This window comes from Acomys minous (genome assembly GCF_964271855.1).
Source record: "Acomys minous genome assembly, chromosome: 6".
Classification (NCBI taxonomy): Eukaryota; Metazoa; Chordata; class Mammalia; order Rodentia; family Muridae; genus Acomys; species Acomys minous.
In genome coordinates, this window is record NC_140487.1 from 68,548,190 (window position 1) to 68,565,512 (window position 17,323).

Consider the following 17,323-nt stretch of genomic DNA (forward strand, 5'->3'; position numbering starts at 1 on the left):
CTCGCTTCAAGCTTTGATGTCTGACATTTACAGAGGCCCTGCTCTCCCCTACAGATGGCTTCGAGTCTCACACTTCTCAAAACTCTCATGGAAGACAAGTTTTCTTTGTCAGGGTTACCGGCCGGCATTTTGTTTTCTGCTCTCGCTTTCCTCACACACCTCCGAAGCCAGGTGGCAGGCAGCAAGTAATGTGGTTTGAAGCAATGTACCTGCTTTCCTTCCGTGGAAGCTTGGCTCGTCCCACCCGGTGCTCACTGCTTTCCTCCGGGAACATCTCCCTTTTTGATGACTCCCCCTTTTCGTCCCCCTGCCCCCGAACTTCCATCTCTCACCCTCCTTTATTTCTGAGCCTTCTTCTCTTCCTGTGTCACCAACTTCTTTCTTCCCTTTCTGGCTTGCTTCTTGTTATCTTCCTCAGAATTCTTGCTTCATCCATCTTCTCCCACACACAGCTCAGAGACTCAGAGCTGCTCTTGCCTGGGTCTCATTGTTTGGCTGCCCTCCCTGACTTCTGTCTGTTAAAGGAAGAAAAAAAAAAATCTCTGCCTTCGGAGCTTCGTGACTGCCTGGATTCCTGATACACTAAGATTTATTGTGTGTACACAATGGCGACACTCCCCCCCCCCTCGGGCTAAAGCACTTGGAATGCGGAGCCTCAGTGCTCTGAGAGGAGCTTTGGTGGCTCTTTGCTTTGGTTGGTAAACATGCTGCTCATAATTATTCGAGAAGGTAATAGATGGAATCAAATGAGCTTCATGTGGCCAGACCAATGCTCAGGCTTCGGGGGCATCCTGCGAGTCTGCTACAGCCCCTTTTATGGTCCTTGAATACAGTCTCGGCTTTAAGCGGACACTTCAGAGTGGCCAGTAGCATCTGCCTCCTCTGTTGCCTGACTCTCCTTATCTTTCTACCTCCCATCCGAATACAAAGAATTCACGAATGAGCAAAGAGATGGTAGACACTGTTTATTTGGGACAGGAAATACTGGCTAACTGGGAAGAGGGAAAGCCTTTCTCTCCCTAGCTAATAACGAAGCAACTTGTAGCAACCAGCTGGGTTCTCCCTGGTTATTAAGGCAAGGCACAGAGAGTAAGGGACTCGGATGGTTTTGTCCGTCAGTTCGGCCATTTTACTTGCTACACAAGATGATATCAGATGAGGGAAATGGCCAATTCTGTGGCCCTGATCCTTGCCTGACTTCAAAAGCATTGCTTGGGATCCTCAGAGAACTAGTTCCAGAATCTTACAGACACTAAACCCTAAAGGCAACAGAGTCCCTGGTGTAAAATGCTTTGGTAGTTGCATAGACGCACCCCCTTCTGTACACTTAAAATCATGTCTAGGCTGCTTATTATATACCCAGTAAAACACAAATCTAAGCAAGTAGTCATTAGATGATGTTGCACTGTTTAGGAAAGAAGAGTTGGACATGTTTAGTATGGATGCAATCTTTAAGGAATGATTTTTGATCCTCAGTTGAATTCATAGATTTGGAAGCTGTGACTATAGGGGGTTGACAATAAACAGCTTGGGTGTGGCTGCAGGGGAGATGTCTCCTGGGTCAATTATCTTAAGCATATTCTTTCAAAGTTGAAAACAATGCTGTGAGTAGGGCTCCATTACTAACTGAGCTGATTGCCTGTGACTGTGAATACCCATTTCATTCTGGGTAAACACGGCTTTTTCCTCAAAGCATCTACTAAGAAAACAAAAACAGGGCAGGACATGGCAGAACACACCTTTAGTCCCAGCACGTGGGAGGCAGAGGCAGGTGGATCTCTGTGAGTTCAAGGCCAGTGTGGTCTACATAATGAGTTCCAGGAGACTCTGTCTCAAAACCAAAAACCAAACCAAACCAAACCAACCAACCAACAAACAACAACAACAACAAAGAATATAAAAATAAGGCTGGGGGTGGGGGTGTAGCTCAGAATGTAGAGTCCTTTGCAAGCATGAAGTCCTGGCTTCAGGCCCCAGTGCTGTGTCATGCGGACACAGACGGGCAGGACTGCAAGCTCAGCACTTAATAAATAAAGGCAGGAGTGTTAGAAGTTCAAGGCAAGCCGGGCGTGGTGGCGCATACCTTTAGTCCCAGCACTTGAGAGGCAGAGGCAGGCAGATGGCTGTGAGTTCTAGACCAGCCTGGTCTTCAAAGTGAGTCCAGGACAACCAAGGCTACACAGAGAAACCCTGTCTCGAAAAACAAACAAGCAAACAAACAAAAAAGTTCAAGGGCATCCTCAGATACATAATTAAGTTCAAGTCTCAGAGAAAAGGGTGGGGCCGGGACTAAGTCCCCATTACTGAAGGGTTTGTTAGGCAAACCTGAAGACCCAAGTTTGATTCCCAGCACCCACATAAAAACCTAGATGTACCTGTAACCCAAATATTGGGCAGACAGAGGCAAGAGTATCCCTGGGGCTCCCTGATCAGACGATATAGCTAAGCCAGGTTTTTTCCTTCCTTCCTTCCTTTCTTTCTTTGACTGCTCAACCAATTTTATTTTTATTTTTCCAAAAAGGTGTTCAGATATTCTTTTTTTTCACTGCCACATAAAAGTTTATATAATACTTCCTATATCTACAAAGTTCTAGCTGAGATTCTAGAAGCATGGCACTAAATTTATCTATCAACCTAAGGAGAGTTAACACCTTTACTATCTTGTGTGTTCCAAACCACAATGTTTTGCTGTTTACTAAATATTTAACTTATTCATCAGAACTTTATAGTTTTCTACACGTAAAATTTATATGTTTTGCTATTTTCACATAAAGGATCTTTTGTGAATTAGTATTTTAATTCTGACATTTATGTGTACATTGCTAGCATATAGGAACAAAATACCTCCATGTGTAGACATATAAAAATAGATGTGGTGTGTCAGTCAGCAGTCGCTGAAGGAACAGAACTGTTAGTGTGTGTGTGTGTGTGTGTGTGTGTAAGTGGGATTTATTAAGTTGGCTTACAGGATGTAGTCCAGGTAGCCCAAAATTTGCTGTCTCAAAACAGAAAGGCTGAGAATCCAGTGTTTGTTTGCTCCCTGAGGCCCGATATCTCAGTAGTCCCCATCAGGCACTGGGGTTCTGGTGGATTCCTGGAGAACTGCTGTCCATCCACTGGTTTTCCTGCAATTAGATCTATACCATGGATCCTAAAGAACCTAAAAGAAAATTCCTAGAAATAACATTTGGCAAAATCACTGGATCTCTAGCTGTACCTCTCTTACGTCTGTCTATCTTTGTGTGATATTTAGTCTTGGTTTATCAGCTTGACTACACCTGTAATCAATGAAAACCCTAGCTGCTGAAGAGCTCTGTAAGGGATTTTCTTGAGCAGGTTATTTAAAGCAGTAAGACACACCCTAAATTTGGGTGGCACCTTCTGATAAAAGGACATGGAAGAAGAAGAAGGCTCTGCATTGTGCCTGCTGGTCCTCACTCTCATTGGCAAGTCTGTCCTGTTTGCTGCAGCATTCCTTCACCCGTGTGAGGACCAGCTTCCTCAGGTTCCAATATAAACTGAACACAAGCCAGGCTTAATAAGAGGTCCTATCTCGAAAAACAAAAGCAAAAGCAAAAACAAAAAACAAACAACCCCCCCCCCAAAAAAAACAAAAAAAAAAACAACCCACAAAATACCAAAAGACAAAAAACTCGAGGAGTGACTGACTTTGACCTCTGACCTCCACACACTCATGGCCACGGGCTCTCAGCTTCTCTTTGTACTACTAGTAAGACTCCATGATTATATTATAATGGATTTTCTTCCTATTAAACTTTATGTGCTAAATGCTGAGGCTTTCCTCAACACTGGGATTGGAAAGGACCTGTATCTTTCTTTTGTCTACTTTACTGTTGTAATCAAGTTGGTTCATTTTAAACTCTTGGATATGATATCAACACCCCACCAAGTAGCAGGTTTAAGTGAGTTTAAACAGTAGACACAACCTATAGAAATAGAGATTGCATGAAGTTCTAACATATTTTCTTTTCAGTTTGGGGTTGTTTTGTTTTGCTTTGGGACAGGGTCAACTCTGACCTATAAAAGCAATGTTTTTAAGGGAGTATGAACGACCCCTCATTTGTCTGGGACTTGCCATGTAGCCCAGGCTAGTCTCAGGGTCACAGTAATTTTCTTGCTTCCATCTTTCAACTGCTGAGACTGCAGACATGAGCCAGCACACCAGGCTGAAGATAGAACCTTCTTTATCTCTGTGGTCATTAGTGGCTACAGTCACAACCTTTAGATGAGTAATAGCTGTTGTTGTTTTTCAAGAAAATGAGCAGAAAACAAAAAATGTGCATATAGCCCTCTGTGTCCCCATCCCCCACCTCATGAAGTTTTCACCCTGTCATTAACATTTTGTATTAATGTAGTGCATTTGTTACAACTGATGAACCAATATTGACAGAGTATTATTCACTGAGGCCCATTGTTTACATTAGGGCTTATTCTTCCTGTTGTATATATGTTTTGACAAGTGTACAATGATGGCTCTATTACAGTAAACAGGCAGGATAGTTTCGCGGCATCAAAAGTCCTCTGTGCCCCACCCGTGTGTCCCTCCCTCCTCCCCCTCACCTTTCGCTATCAAGGACCATTCTGATGCTTCTACATCCTCGATTGTCTTAAAAGGTCACAGTCAGAAGGATCCAGGACCATGCCGTCTCACTGGCTTCTTTCTCTTAGTTGCAGCATTCATGGACATTCCCTTTCTGTCTTTCTGTGGCTGGCTTGCTGTCTCACTTACTTTGATCCCTAGATGATATTAGATGCTACGGGTAAATCACAGTTTGTTTGTACAGCTATTTTTAAATAAATGGCCTTATCTATTCTATGATCTACCATCATGATATGGATGAGAGACATGAGACATTTCTAAAATGATGCTATCCTCAAGTTCTGTCTTTTATTCATTAGACGTATGTTAGACCAAAACCATATAAAAACATATTTAAAACATTGATGTATATGTTTGTGCCAGACAACTCTGACCTAGAAAAGCAATGTTTCTAAAGGAATATGAATCCCCTGAAACTAGACCCATGTTCCTCTTCCCCAAACCGTGCTTGCGCGTGCGTGTGTGTGTGTGTGTGTGTGTGTGTGTGTGTGTGTGTGTGTGTGTATTCACATGAACACTCATGTATGCATAACCCAAGACTAAAGGGTGATGATAGGGTCTAGTAGAAAAAGAGAGCCAATTTCTGCAGGTTGTCCTCTGACCTCCACACATACGCTATGGTGCACATGTGCACTCCCCCCCAAAAGTGATAAGAAAAATATACAATGAAACTAAGTGTTTTAAAACACTCAACCAAGCATGGTGGTATACACCTGTATTCCTAGTACTTAGGAAATAGAAGCAAAAAGATAAGTTCATGTTCTTCCTTTGTTACCTAGCAAGTTCAAAGCCTGCCTGAGCTACTTGAGACCCTGTCTGAAAACAAGCCAATAAAAAATCTCTCTAGATCCCAACCCTGTTTGTTTGTATTGATCAGTTGGTATGTACATGCAAATGCATATTATATACCCACATGTAGACACACAAAGACCAGAGGAGAACTTTGGGAATCTTCATCTGTCCCCCATCACCTCATTTTTTGAGATAAAGTTTCTTACTGAGGCCGACTTTTTGGTTAGGCTAGCTGGCCAAAAGTTTTGAGATCTGCCTACCTCTGCCACCACCCTAATGCTAGACTTGTAGGAACTTGTGGCCAGTGCCCACTTTTCCATGGAATTTAACCTCTGATGTTCTTGCTCTCACAAGAGCTCCTGCCCTCTGAACCATCTCCTCAGACTCATTTGTTTGTTTGTTTGTTTGTTTTTGAAATGGGGTCTCATGTAGCCCATACTGGCCTCAAACTGACTATGTAGCAGAGGATGGCTTTGAACTCTGACTCTTCTGTCTCCACTTTCCAAGTGCTAGAATCAGAGATATGGATCACTATGCCTGTTTGCTTGCTTGTTTTTGTGAGCAATAAACTCTACCTAGGTGCTCGGCCAAGTTCCATAGGAAAATGGACTAATAGCCAGAGTCTTTAAAAACCTGAGACCTGCAGGGGAAACACAGACAGGAAAGTGGCCAGGAAACAAGCCATTAAACAGGCTGTGGATGGGGCCCATTAGCTCTTCTGTCCTCTTAGGGGTTGACTCTTAGAAGAATCTCTAAGTATTGGCCATAGGGAGGAACCAGGTCTCAGCCTTGTGGTCTAGCTAAGTCTATTCTATGGGTTACTAAGAGTTACCAGGATCATCTGCCAAGTTGATCCAGTCCAAGCAAGCCATAGACTCACACCAATTACACTCAGAATCAGAGAGTATGTATAATAATAATGTTCAGAGAGAGATTGGTGGATTGGTTGATTGGCTGGTTGGTTGATTGATTGATTCTAGGGCCCAAATATTTAGGTGTAGAATGCCTAGTAGCCTTTGATATACCAGAAGCTAATATAGTAAACATTAACTTGTTTTATGTGGAATCAGCATCTGTGTACTGTATCCTGATGCATGCAGGCTGCTGCTCCACTATGAAAAGAAAAAAGTATCTTCCTAGAGGAACAAATGTTGGGTGCATACACACCCCTAAATATATTATTTCCTCTTTGCTTCTTTGTGCTGCATTTCACAGGGCCCACAAACTGCTTACATGAGCAGTTATAAAATGCTTCTTTGTTTTGATATTTTTAAACCAAGCATTTTGTTTTCTTTTGATTTGGGTTTTGGGTTTTCAAGACAGAACCTCACTATGTTAGCCCCAGCTGGCCTGGAACCTCATATGTACACCAGGCTGTCCTCAAACTCACAGATTCACCCGCCTCTGCCTTTTGAGTGCTGGGATTAAATGAGTCTTCTACCACAACTGTTTTATAATCACACATATTAAAAAAGTCCAAAGTAAGTGTGTGATCATTAGTAGGAGTAAAACAAACGCCAGAACTCAAAGATGCAGAAAGCAAAGGTCCAGAGTGTCACATCTCTGTCAATATCCTCATTCCTTGCCTGTAATGGTCAGAGAGGCAGAGCCCAGGGTGTGTCAGCCTTCTGGGCTTTCCATGGGGCTTGTGCAAAGGCCCCAAACCACCACATTTCTTTTATAAATATCATATGATGCATCTTACTGTGAAACTTACTCCATCACTAATATATCATGGACACTTCCCCTTGGTCAGCAGAGATAGCTCAAACTCATTATTTTTAGAAGCCGTATCATACTCCATCATTCCCCAGCTGCCTTTGTGGTTAGATGGAGTCACAGCAGTGAGTGTTGCCCAAGTGGTGTGGACAGGAGATAGGATACCACTCCCAGGCCTGGCCCATGGGTGCTACCCATGGAAGGGGTTCACTTATTCCCGTCTGCCTGTTGGGATGATGCACTCACTGTCAGGCTCACCCACACTGGCCTACTGTGGGAACCAGAAACTTCCATTACGTTTGACTACTATTTGAACGATCTACTACCACAGCCCGTGTTGTTCACACGTGCTGTGTCACCACACTGTCCTGCTATACTGTTGTGTCCTTTTCTTTATAAATGGGTGACCAGATATAAAATCCAGATTATCTATATACACAATTTCAGAGGATCCATTAATTCATATAAATGTGACCTGGAGTCCAGGTACTTATCTATGAGAATAAACACATAAGTACAAGGGAAAAAAACAATAGGTTGCCTTACATTCAGACGCCTTTCTCATGACTATAGAACCACATTTAGTTTAATCAAAGAGCAAATTTGATTTCCTTGGCTCAAGAGTTGAGGGATCCATCTTTCTTTCTTTTTTGAGTGCCGTGTTTGTGTTCGATCTTCCCGAGTCATCACTCAGACTTAACAGATTTTGCTATTCTGATAGGAGCAGACACTTCCTAAATAATTATCTCAGTTTTGTGAGCTGTCTGTTTGTTTGTTTGTGGGTTGGGTTTCCCCCTTTGGCTTTTGAGACAGACTCTCACTCATATGCCTGCAGCTTACCATGTAACTCAGCTGGCCTTGAAGTCATGATGTCATCGCAGCTCCCTGAGTGAGTGCTAGGGTTACAGCACAGGACCTGGCTGGTTGCTTATTGCTTGCTGTTGTGCTTTTTGCCTTAAAGATAAGGTAAAGGACGCATGAAAAAAAATACCTCTTCCTGCCTCTAAAGGTCTCCCCAGTCCCGGGCCAGCACAACTAACTATGTAGTCCTAGTCTGCACCCATTATTGCTTTCTCTTGTCTGGGCAGGGCTATCTCATAGACATGGGTGTTTGGGTGCTGGGTTCATTCGTGCATGCCCAGTCTTCACCCCTAAGTCCTCCTACTTTGTCCCCACCCCACCCCTACAGCCAATCCTGGTGGTGCTGCGTTTTCTTCCACACAATCACTTGGCTCCCTACCTCTCAAAAGAGCAAGCGGATTGGGCACGGCAGCTTCCTGAGTGTAGCAGCCTGAGATTCCAGAATCTTTAGGGACTGTTCACTCATTCGCTCTACTGTCACAGCCATGAAATGTACCTCTGAAGTTTCCGGGACAGGAAGTCCTTAGACGTCACTTTGAACACGATTGGTCTTGTTTGGCTATGGGGTAGTGAATGACTACAATCCTAGTGCTCAAGAAGCTGAGGCAGGAGGATCGTAAGTTTGAATTCATCTTGGATTACATAGCAAGACTTTCTATCAAAAAAGTGAAGCGGGAGAGGGAGGTGGTGAGAAGAAGAAAAAGGAGGAGGAAGGAAGAAGAAAGTAGAGGAAAGAGTGACAAGAATGGGTTCTAGCCCTAATGTCCTTGGGTTTGGGAATCTGCAGAAAGGTAGAGAACCAAGTCAAGTTTCAGGGGTGCTAGCCTTGCTTCTGTCCTGCACTGTTGGTCTCCGGAGCAGAAGAGACCAACAGTGCATTGCATTCAGCACATCTCATGGGCCATGTGTGCACTGCATTCTCAACAGTGCATTGCATTGGGCGTGTCTCATGGCCTGTGTGTGTACTGCATTGTCACCGGGGCATTGCATTGGAAGTGTCTCATGGCCTGTGTGTGTGCACTGCATTGGGCATGTCTCACAGCCCATGTGTGTAGACAATCCGCCTTATATATCTGAGGGTCCTGTATTCTTGAATAGGATTTTTAAAAACTGAATCTATGCTGAACATTTTATTGTTTTTCCTAAACAGTCTCATATAATGGCTCCTTATACAACATTTACATTGTATTGGGCATTGCGAGTAATCTAGCGATGATTTAAAGTGCATAGGAAGAGAGCTGGCAAGATGGCTCCGCAGGTAAAGGCAGTTGCTCTACAAGCCTGAAGTCCTGAGTTCAATCCCCAGAGCTAACCAAGGAAGGAGAGAACTGACTCTTAAAAATTGTCCTCTGTGCAGGGCATGATGGCGCACACCTTTAATCCCAGCACTCAGAGAGGCAGAGGCAGGTGGACCTCTGAGTTTGAGGCCAGCCTTGTTTACAGAGTGAGTTCAGGACAGCCAGCGATACACAGAGAAACCCTGTCTTGAAACAAAAAGAAGTCCTCTGACATTCACACATATTCTGTGATGTGTACACCTGTATGCACTCACATGATGATAGCAATAAACAGACACATGAAATAAACCTCATAACATTCCCCTGTTTTGAAGTTCAGTTAAGAGACCTCCTCTCAAAAACAAGAGGGACAGCTCCCAAGGAACAACAACAACAACACCACACACACTTATACACACACACACACACACACACACACACACACACACACACACACCCTTAGTCACTAACTATATAGACTTCAACTCTGGACTGTCTCTGAAGATAACAATTTCTACTGCCCCTGACATCTATCACAGTGGCCTCCTCATGTTGCCTCCTGGTTATGGACCTCTCCACAGCCAATAAATGTTTTTAACCACCTGTAGCTGATCATGTGGCTCCTTAACCTCCTATTATCTCTGAGCAAATCTCAGCTTTTTAACTAGGTTTAGGAGGCCTTGCCTGAAACACTCTGCTTCTCTCTGCGCTCCCTCCCTGCCCCACTTTCCCTTCAGCCTCTCTCACCAGCCTCCTGGTCATCCCTTGTGCTCTAGTCAGACTGCATGCCCCGCAGCTCAATTTTTGTTGTTGTTGTTGTTGTTGTTGTTGTTGTTGTTGTTGTTGTTATTTGAGACAGGGTCTCTCTGTGTAGCCCTGGCTGTCCTAGACTCACTTTGTAGACCAGGCTGGCCTCGAACTCACAGCGATCCTCCTACCTCTGCCTCCCGAGTGCTGGGATTAAAGGCGTGCGCCACCACCGCCTGGCACTCAGCTCAATTCTGTGATCTTTCATTCTACAGCTATGCTTCTGGGAGCGTCCCCCTTCATCCCAACCTTAGAAGTTGGGTGTTCATGTCACACTTCCTTTACAACATCCCTATCCTGTGCGATCCTTGGGTGTGGGCAAAATCAGTGCACGAGGGTGGCCACAGCCTTTTTCTCTTTTAATCACCAAACAAAACAAAACAAAACCCCTGAAATCCTTAACCTGCCCAATTCTTTCACCCCTAGAAAGAAGGTGAGAGTTTAATTTAATCCACACGAGAAGGCCTTGGGTTAGCTGGGGGTGGAAAAAAGGAGATTTCCTAACTCTTGGCTTGTATTGTGAGTTTAGATCCTCCTTGGTTTTGTTCCAGATGTGGAGAAAAAGGAGGGAGGGAGGGAAGGAGGGAGGGAGGGAGGGAGAGAGGGGGGATTTATTTGAAGTTTAGCGGAATGACCCTTTTCCTTCCTGACTGTTGCAGTATGCTAAGAGTGAAGCTGGTGGGCCTCAGGCTACACCCCACAGGCTACACCTTGTCACCGGCTCTTCAGAGCACGATCATTGTTATCTTGGTTGTAGCCTGTGTTTACTTGTCTTTTTCCCCACTGGAACACTAGTACATACAGGAGCAGGCATGTAGTGAGCCCTGTAAGATTAACTAATAAATGGGGGGGGGGGGGGCGAGTAAAATACAGACACAACAACAAACAAAATAAAAGCCCAAGTCACAGAAAAGTTAACAAATGTGCCTGTCACCATGAGGCAACTGATACTGAAACCGATGCTAACTACATTAGCCTAGCTCCAAAAGTCACTTCCCTAGTGACTGACTGCCCAGGCACCGACAAGCTCCCGATGGCAAAGGCCCACAGCTGCCTTTTCTTAGACACTTCTTGAGCTGGGGAATACTAGGGGGAGGGGTTGAAACTGCAGAGAACTAGAGGAAAGAGGAAAACCTCGCACACCCTGCCTCCCTGCCCACACTGGTACAGTCTGGCCACCACTGCATAATTAGTACTGAGGACGCCTCTAATAATTGTCAGCGCTATTCTGGACACATATCACTGAGTAAAACAGCCAAATGCTACATGGAACTTACATCTTAATAGAAACAATTGAAAGAAAGAAAGAAAGAAAGAAAGAAAGAAAGAAAGAAAAGAAATTTAAAGACAAGAAGACAAGAAATAAGTAAATAATTTATGATGCTAGAAGATTATTAAGTCTATAAAAGAAAACAAAAACAACAAACAAACAAAAACAACCCAGGGAAATAAGATTTTCTTTTTTTTCTTTTTTTCTTTCTTTCTTTTTCTTTTTTTTTCTTCTTTTTTTTCTTTTTTCTTTTTTTTTTTTTTTTAGACAGGGTTTCTCTGTGTATCCCTGGCTGTCCTGGACTCGCTTTGTAGACCAGTTTGGCCTCGAACTCACAGTGATCCACTTGCCTCTGCCTCCCAAGTGCTGAGATGACAGGTGTGTGGCATGATGGTTTAGAATGGGAATTCTTACTTTAGAGTCCCAGTTCCACAAGGGTTGGCGCATAGACAGCATGGGAGGGGGCATACATTTGAATAGGTAGGAGGCAGGGGTTTTTTTCTTTTCATTGATCTGAAAACCTCTAGTTTGAGTGTAGCAGCCTACCGGCCCAGGAATAACAGCAACTATAACTTCGCTGCCAGAAATCACAGATACTGTCTATCTTTTTAGGAGCCGAAAGAAATATCTTGAACTATTGTTTCTACTCATTGCTACTTTGTAGCTATGGGGCTTCTGATTAAATCTTGTTCTTTAGTGTATCAATAAACAGATACTTAGTAACTATGTCTCAATATACTTAGTTTCTTTTGCAACCGTATGTCTTTTGTTTCCCTCACTTAAAAGCCTCTCTTGGAAGTTTGTAATCCCAGCACTCAGTTTGTGGTGGCAAAAAGATCGGGAACTCAAGGTTATCCCTAGTTATACAGAGTTCAAGACTAACGCTATCTGAGACCCTTTCTCGCCAAACAAAACAAGGGTTACAGATAGTAGGAAAAGAAAAATGGATTCAAGTAGAGGATAGCAAGGGTAACAGGACAAGTAGTTACGTTGGGGGGGGGCAGGAAAGGCACCTCCTGTAATGCCCCATGGGCCTAAGTTTCTAGCACATTCTCTCCCTGGCCTGGCTTCTTCTAATGCTCAGGTGCCCAGTGGTGATATCTTGGTTACCAGCCCATTTCACCCCCTCCAGCCTTCCCACCACTCTCCACTTTCAAAGTACTTAACATGCAAAGGTTTGTTTTTGTTTTGTTGAGACAAGATCTCACTAGATGATCTAGGTTGGCCTGGAAGTCTCTACATAGCACAGACCAGCCTCAGGTTTTTTTTTTTTGAGGGGGGGGCGGGGGGTGGTGAGGTGGGACAGTACTAGGAATTGAACCTAGGACATCATGTATATGAAGTAGGCACTCTCCCTCTGAGTTGCCAGCCTAGCCCTAGCATCAGGGTTTTAATCTTTCTCTTTGATCTTTCTTATGAGTTTGGGGATTACAGGTGTACCCCACCACATGCAGTCAACCATGGGAGCCAGTGAAATAATGGCAGAAGAACCAAGAGAGTATGTGGTGTGTGTGTGTGTGTGTGGAGAGAGAGAGAGAGAGAGAGAGAGAGAGAGAGAGAGAGAGAGAGAGAGAGAGAGAATGAGGAGGGGGAGGTATTTGTGCTGTTCTGCTTTCTATTTAAGCATCCAACTCAAGGAGATAAAATAAACTAGCTCAAATCAGCCAGGCAGTGTCTGCCTCCTAAAGAAAAGATAAGGAAATTGGCAACTCTGACTACTGATTAAGTACCACCCAGGGCAAATAGAATGTGAATGGAAGATCTTGCCATATTGCAAATTATTTTAAAATTCCAATTCATCTCACACATGCAGAAAAAAAAATCCTCGGGATTTTGTGACAAAAGATCCTTTGTTTCTTTAAAAAAAATTTTTTTAATACTTTGAGGCTGTAGAAATATTTTTGAAGAGCTACCCATGTCAACAGTGATAAAAAAAATACTATCAAGAAATGACAAATTTATTTCTTAAATAACTTAAGATGCTAGCTGTGAGGATGGACTGTGCTATGGCAGGAACACCCATGGAGAGGTGGCTTCTGTCAATCAGATGAGAGGTCAGCGCTCCCAAGGCTGGTTCACCTCCTTATCCCCACCTCTCTGACTCCTGAAGCTTCTAGAAGCAACTGTGTAGTCCATTCTACTCTGACAGGCTGAAGGGCAGAGTGTGTGTGTGTGTGGGGGGGGCCTCTTCCTATAGAGTAGTCCTATCAGGAATAAACCACTTTTCCCAGTTGCCCCAAATTTCACCTTTTACCTCCTTGGTGAGAACAGGCCACCACACAGCTGCCACCCAAACGTGATTGCTTTGCCACAAATTGACTTAGATTATCGCCCCTGGGGCAGGCACGTTGCTGTCCAAATAAAACCTGGGTTGCACGCCTCATGGGTCTGCTCCACGGAGCAGAAGCGCCAGGAAACTAAAACAAGACTAAATTCTTCCTTACATTCAGTCACTGACATTTTGTATTCCAAGGTCAAACGTTAAAGATCGCGTGGAAATGTACCTCTTTCCACCAATCGGTGCGTCTGTTAAGCTCCTCCTTCATCTGACACGACAGCACTTCACAAAGGCATTCGTAAAATGCCTGTGTCCTCTGCTGATTTCTACTGATGCAGGCACCATTACCCCATTCCACAGATGAGAAAACTGAGCCTTAGATGATGCTTACATTGTCATCTAGGGGGGAGTGATAGAATTGAGACCTGCATTTCCCCGTGTTCTGTTCTGGTTCAGCTGCTTCCAGAGAGAGGGAAGGTAAGGTCAAAGAACTTTATTCCTACATGGGGTGGCATGGCAAAAAATGGACCCAAGTTTTGCTTTTGACCGGACAAAAGGGTAAGTTCTGGGATGCAGATGAGCGTGTCAAGGGTTCCTAAAAGACCTTCCACTGGGTCTGAAAGGATGGAGAAAACAGATGGGAGGGTGTTTACAGGGACTAAGGGTGTGGTCAGTCCTGGGGACATAGGTGGGGCAAGAGTGGGGAATGAGATTAGAAGGTTGGTTTGGGGCAGATGACAATGAGATTCAAGTGTCTGCTTACGGCGGTTAAGGTTTGCTGTGCAGGCAAGGCAGTGACTCACCGTGTCTGAGCAATGCAGGAAGACAATTTTATCAACAAGTTACATGCGTCCAAGAAAAAAGACCAGAGTTAGGGTGTTTAAGCAGGGTGGGGTGAGGGGAGACTGACTGGACACTGGCAGTAAGGGGAAAGGAACTTGAGCTAGGGGGAGGAACTGCAGGAGGAGACACAGCGGGGCATGCCTATGGGTTTGAGATGGCTGTGGAAGCATCGGAGGATGGTGGTTCTCCATGAAAAGCAGATGAGTTACATTTCTTTTTTTTTTTTTAATTTTAATTTTATTAATTTATTCAGATTACAACTCAATTGTTTTTTTTAAAGATTTATTTATTTATTGCCTATGAGTGCTTTATCTTCAGAAGAAGGTATCAGATTACATTATAGATGGTTGTGAGCCACCATGTGGTTGCTGGGAATTGAACTCAGGACCTCTGGAAGAGCAGGTGGTGCTCTTAACCACTGAGCCATCTCTCCAGCCCCCTATGAGTTCCATTTCATAGAGGTTTCTAGACGGCTTTGGGAAATGTGGGACCAGAGCTAGGAACGCTCCATAAATGCAGAGATCAGCCTAAATGACATACATAAGAGAGAGCAAGCAGAACAGGAAGAGCTGAGGTGTCGGCCTTCAAGGGTGAGGGGGCGAAGCAGGCCCCTGCTTCCCCTCAGATGCAGTGGTTAGAGACTAATGGCTGTGTAAATCTCTCCCAGAGGGAGGAGTTAAAATGCTAATCCTTGCACCACCCCTGGATTCCTGAGTCAGAAAGTTTGGTTCTTGGCCTTGATTCCTCATCCCTAGCTATCTCCTGTGAGGTTTTCACACAGGTGGCGCAAGGGCCACGCTTTACACAACCATGCAACCTCCCCGTGTGATCTCAACCTCTCCCCTCACCCCTGTGGCTTAGCAACATATCATATACTTATGACTCAAAACAGTCTGCCTCCCTTGAAAATCTCCTGGCTGAACTCCAGGCTCTACAGCCACCTGCCGCAGAGCACCCCTGTGGAAACACCCCCAGAAACCTTGAACTCAACAAGTTCAGAATCACTCATTTTCTCCCCACACCTGGTGCCTATTGGATACAGTGCAGGTTCCTCAGCTTGGCATAATGTCCCCAGTGTCCTTCCTTCCCTACCTCAGCCTCCCCCTACACTTTCCTGTTTGGCAGTATTCTCACTTTGTACAGATGCTGGATGCACAGACTTTTCTATGTTGCGGTCCTCTGTCAGAAGTCACAGGCTGGGCACAGATGTGCCATCACCCCTGGCCCCAAACACACTCCTTACTCCTCATCCCCCACCCCACCCGACCCCACCCCCAAGCTACCTTTAGATTATAGGTACCCATGTCAGGACAATGCTTATCGTAATGTATTGTGCTCTTCCACTGATGGTTTTTCCTTGAACTTCAGCACCTGAAAAGCTAGACTGTGGCGTTTATACTCCCAGCTCTTGCTATAGAATTTAGCACAAACACAGGATAGCTAATGAGTTGAAATTCTCAAGGGAAGAGATGGGGGACGGGGTGTGGAGGGAAGAAGAAGAAAATGACCAGGAAAGTTGACAGGGAACTTGATGCAGTTTGCAGAGAGAAGAGAGTGACTGAAGAGAAAGATAGGGTCTAACTGATGTTTGCCTAAGAGCTCCATCAGGGGATGGGGGGGGGGGGGAAGGACACCGCTGGAATTGGCATGGAAGAGATCACTAAGAGCTGCAGGTCACCTGATGTTTGCCTAAGAGCTCCAGCAGGGGATGGGGGGGGGGGGGAGGAAGGACACCACTGGAATTGGCATGGAAGAGATCACTAAGAGCTGCAGGTCACCTGATGTTTGCCTAAGAGCTCCAGCAGGGGATGCAGGGGGGGGGGGGGGAGGAAGGACACCACTGGAATTGGCATGGAAGAGATCACTAAGAGCTGCAGGTCACCATCAGTCCGATAGTCCTCTGCCACTGAGGTCAACCCCTCCAGGGTCTGCCTCATAGGGCAGGCTCATGTCAACAGGAGAAACTTATTATATAAACAAGACACACAGTGATGCTCAGACCCTCAGCTTCATCCCTGGCCAGGTTGGCGTGATGGAGCAGGAGCCGCTGGCCTTGTGAAGAGTTTCCTTCCGCCTCCTTTTCTTGCTACCTCCCCCTCCCAAACGACTCTGGGTACTTTCTCTGTCTAGTTCGCCCAAGTTCAACCTGACCTGTATGTAGGCAAGGAACCTGCCTTCCCATCATCACAGGAAGTCCTTTGCAGGGCCTGGTTACCTCTCAGAACTACTTCTTAAGGAAAAGTTTACCCCAGCCTGCCACTTCTGCACCCTCCAGAAAACTGCCCTGCCTTCCCTGGCCTTCATTGCAGCGACTTTCTCATGCACCAGTGGATTACATTTTGTCATTTTGTTCTCCCTAACTCCTTTCAGCTGAGTGCTCTTTGGGTATCAACTTGCCTTATCTGTGCTGCTGCCGCCCAGGTGTCTGCTTGTTTTTCTTCTATAAACAGAAGCAGAAAGCGAGTGCTGTTTCCCCTGTCACGCTGGCCTTGTTCATGCAAGTTCTCTAAGGCTGCTGTGTCTGTTGTATAGTCACATCCCCTTTGCCCTGCCAAGTCTCGGGTCTGGTCTACCCTTTGCCCTTAAAGCCATAGCTGCTACCATCGCTCATTTGAATGTCCTATCCACTCTTTCAAAATTCTCTGTGGGTGTGATATTTGTCACTGAAGTGTCATTATTAAATACCACCCTCTTACAAAAAGATCATTGAGACCAAGCAATAGTTGAAAGCAGAGATACAAATGAATTTATTAAGAATAACCAAGAGCTGGGCGTGATGGCGAACGCTTTTAATCCCAGCACTCAGGAGGCAGAGGCAGGTGGATCGCTGTGAGTCCAAGGCCAGCCAAGGCTAA

The 17,323-nt window shown here is 44.9% G+C and overlaps 1 long non-coding RNA gene across 1 annotated transcript; it reads right to left on the reverse strand.

Annotated features, from left to right (window-relative positions):
* Positions 1–340: 340 nt before the first annotated feature.
* On the reverse strand, positions 341–16,967 carry LOC311599885. The gene is made up of 3 exons (XR_014780044.1): positions 16,866–16,967; positions 7,973–8,086; positions 341–515 (listed from the first exon to the last, which is right to left on the reverse strand). It is a non-coding gene; the product is annotated as an uncharacterized lncRNA (long non-coding RNA).
* Between the last annotated feature and the right edge of the window lie 356 nt (positions 16,968–17,323).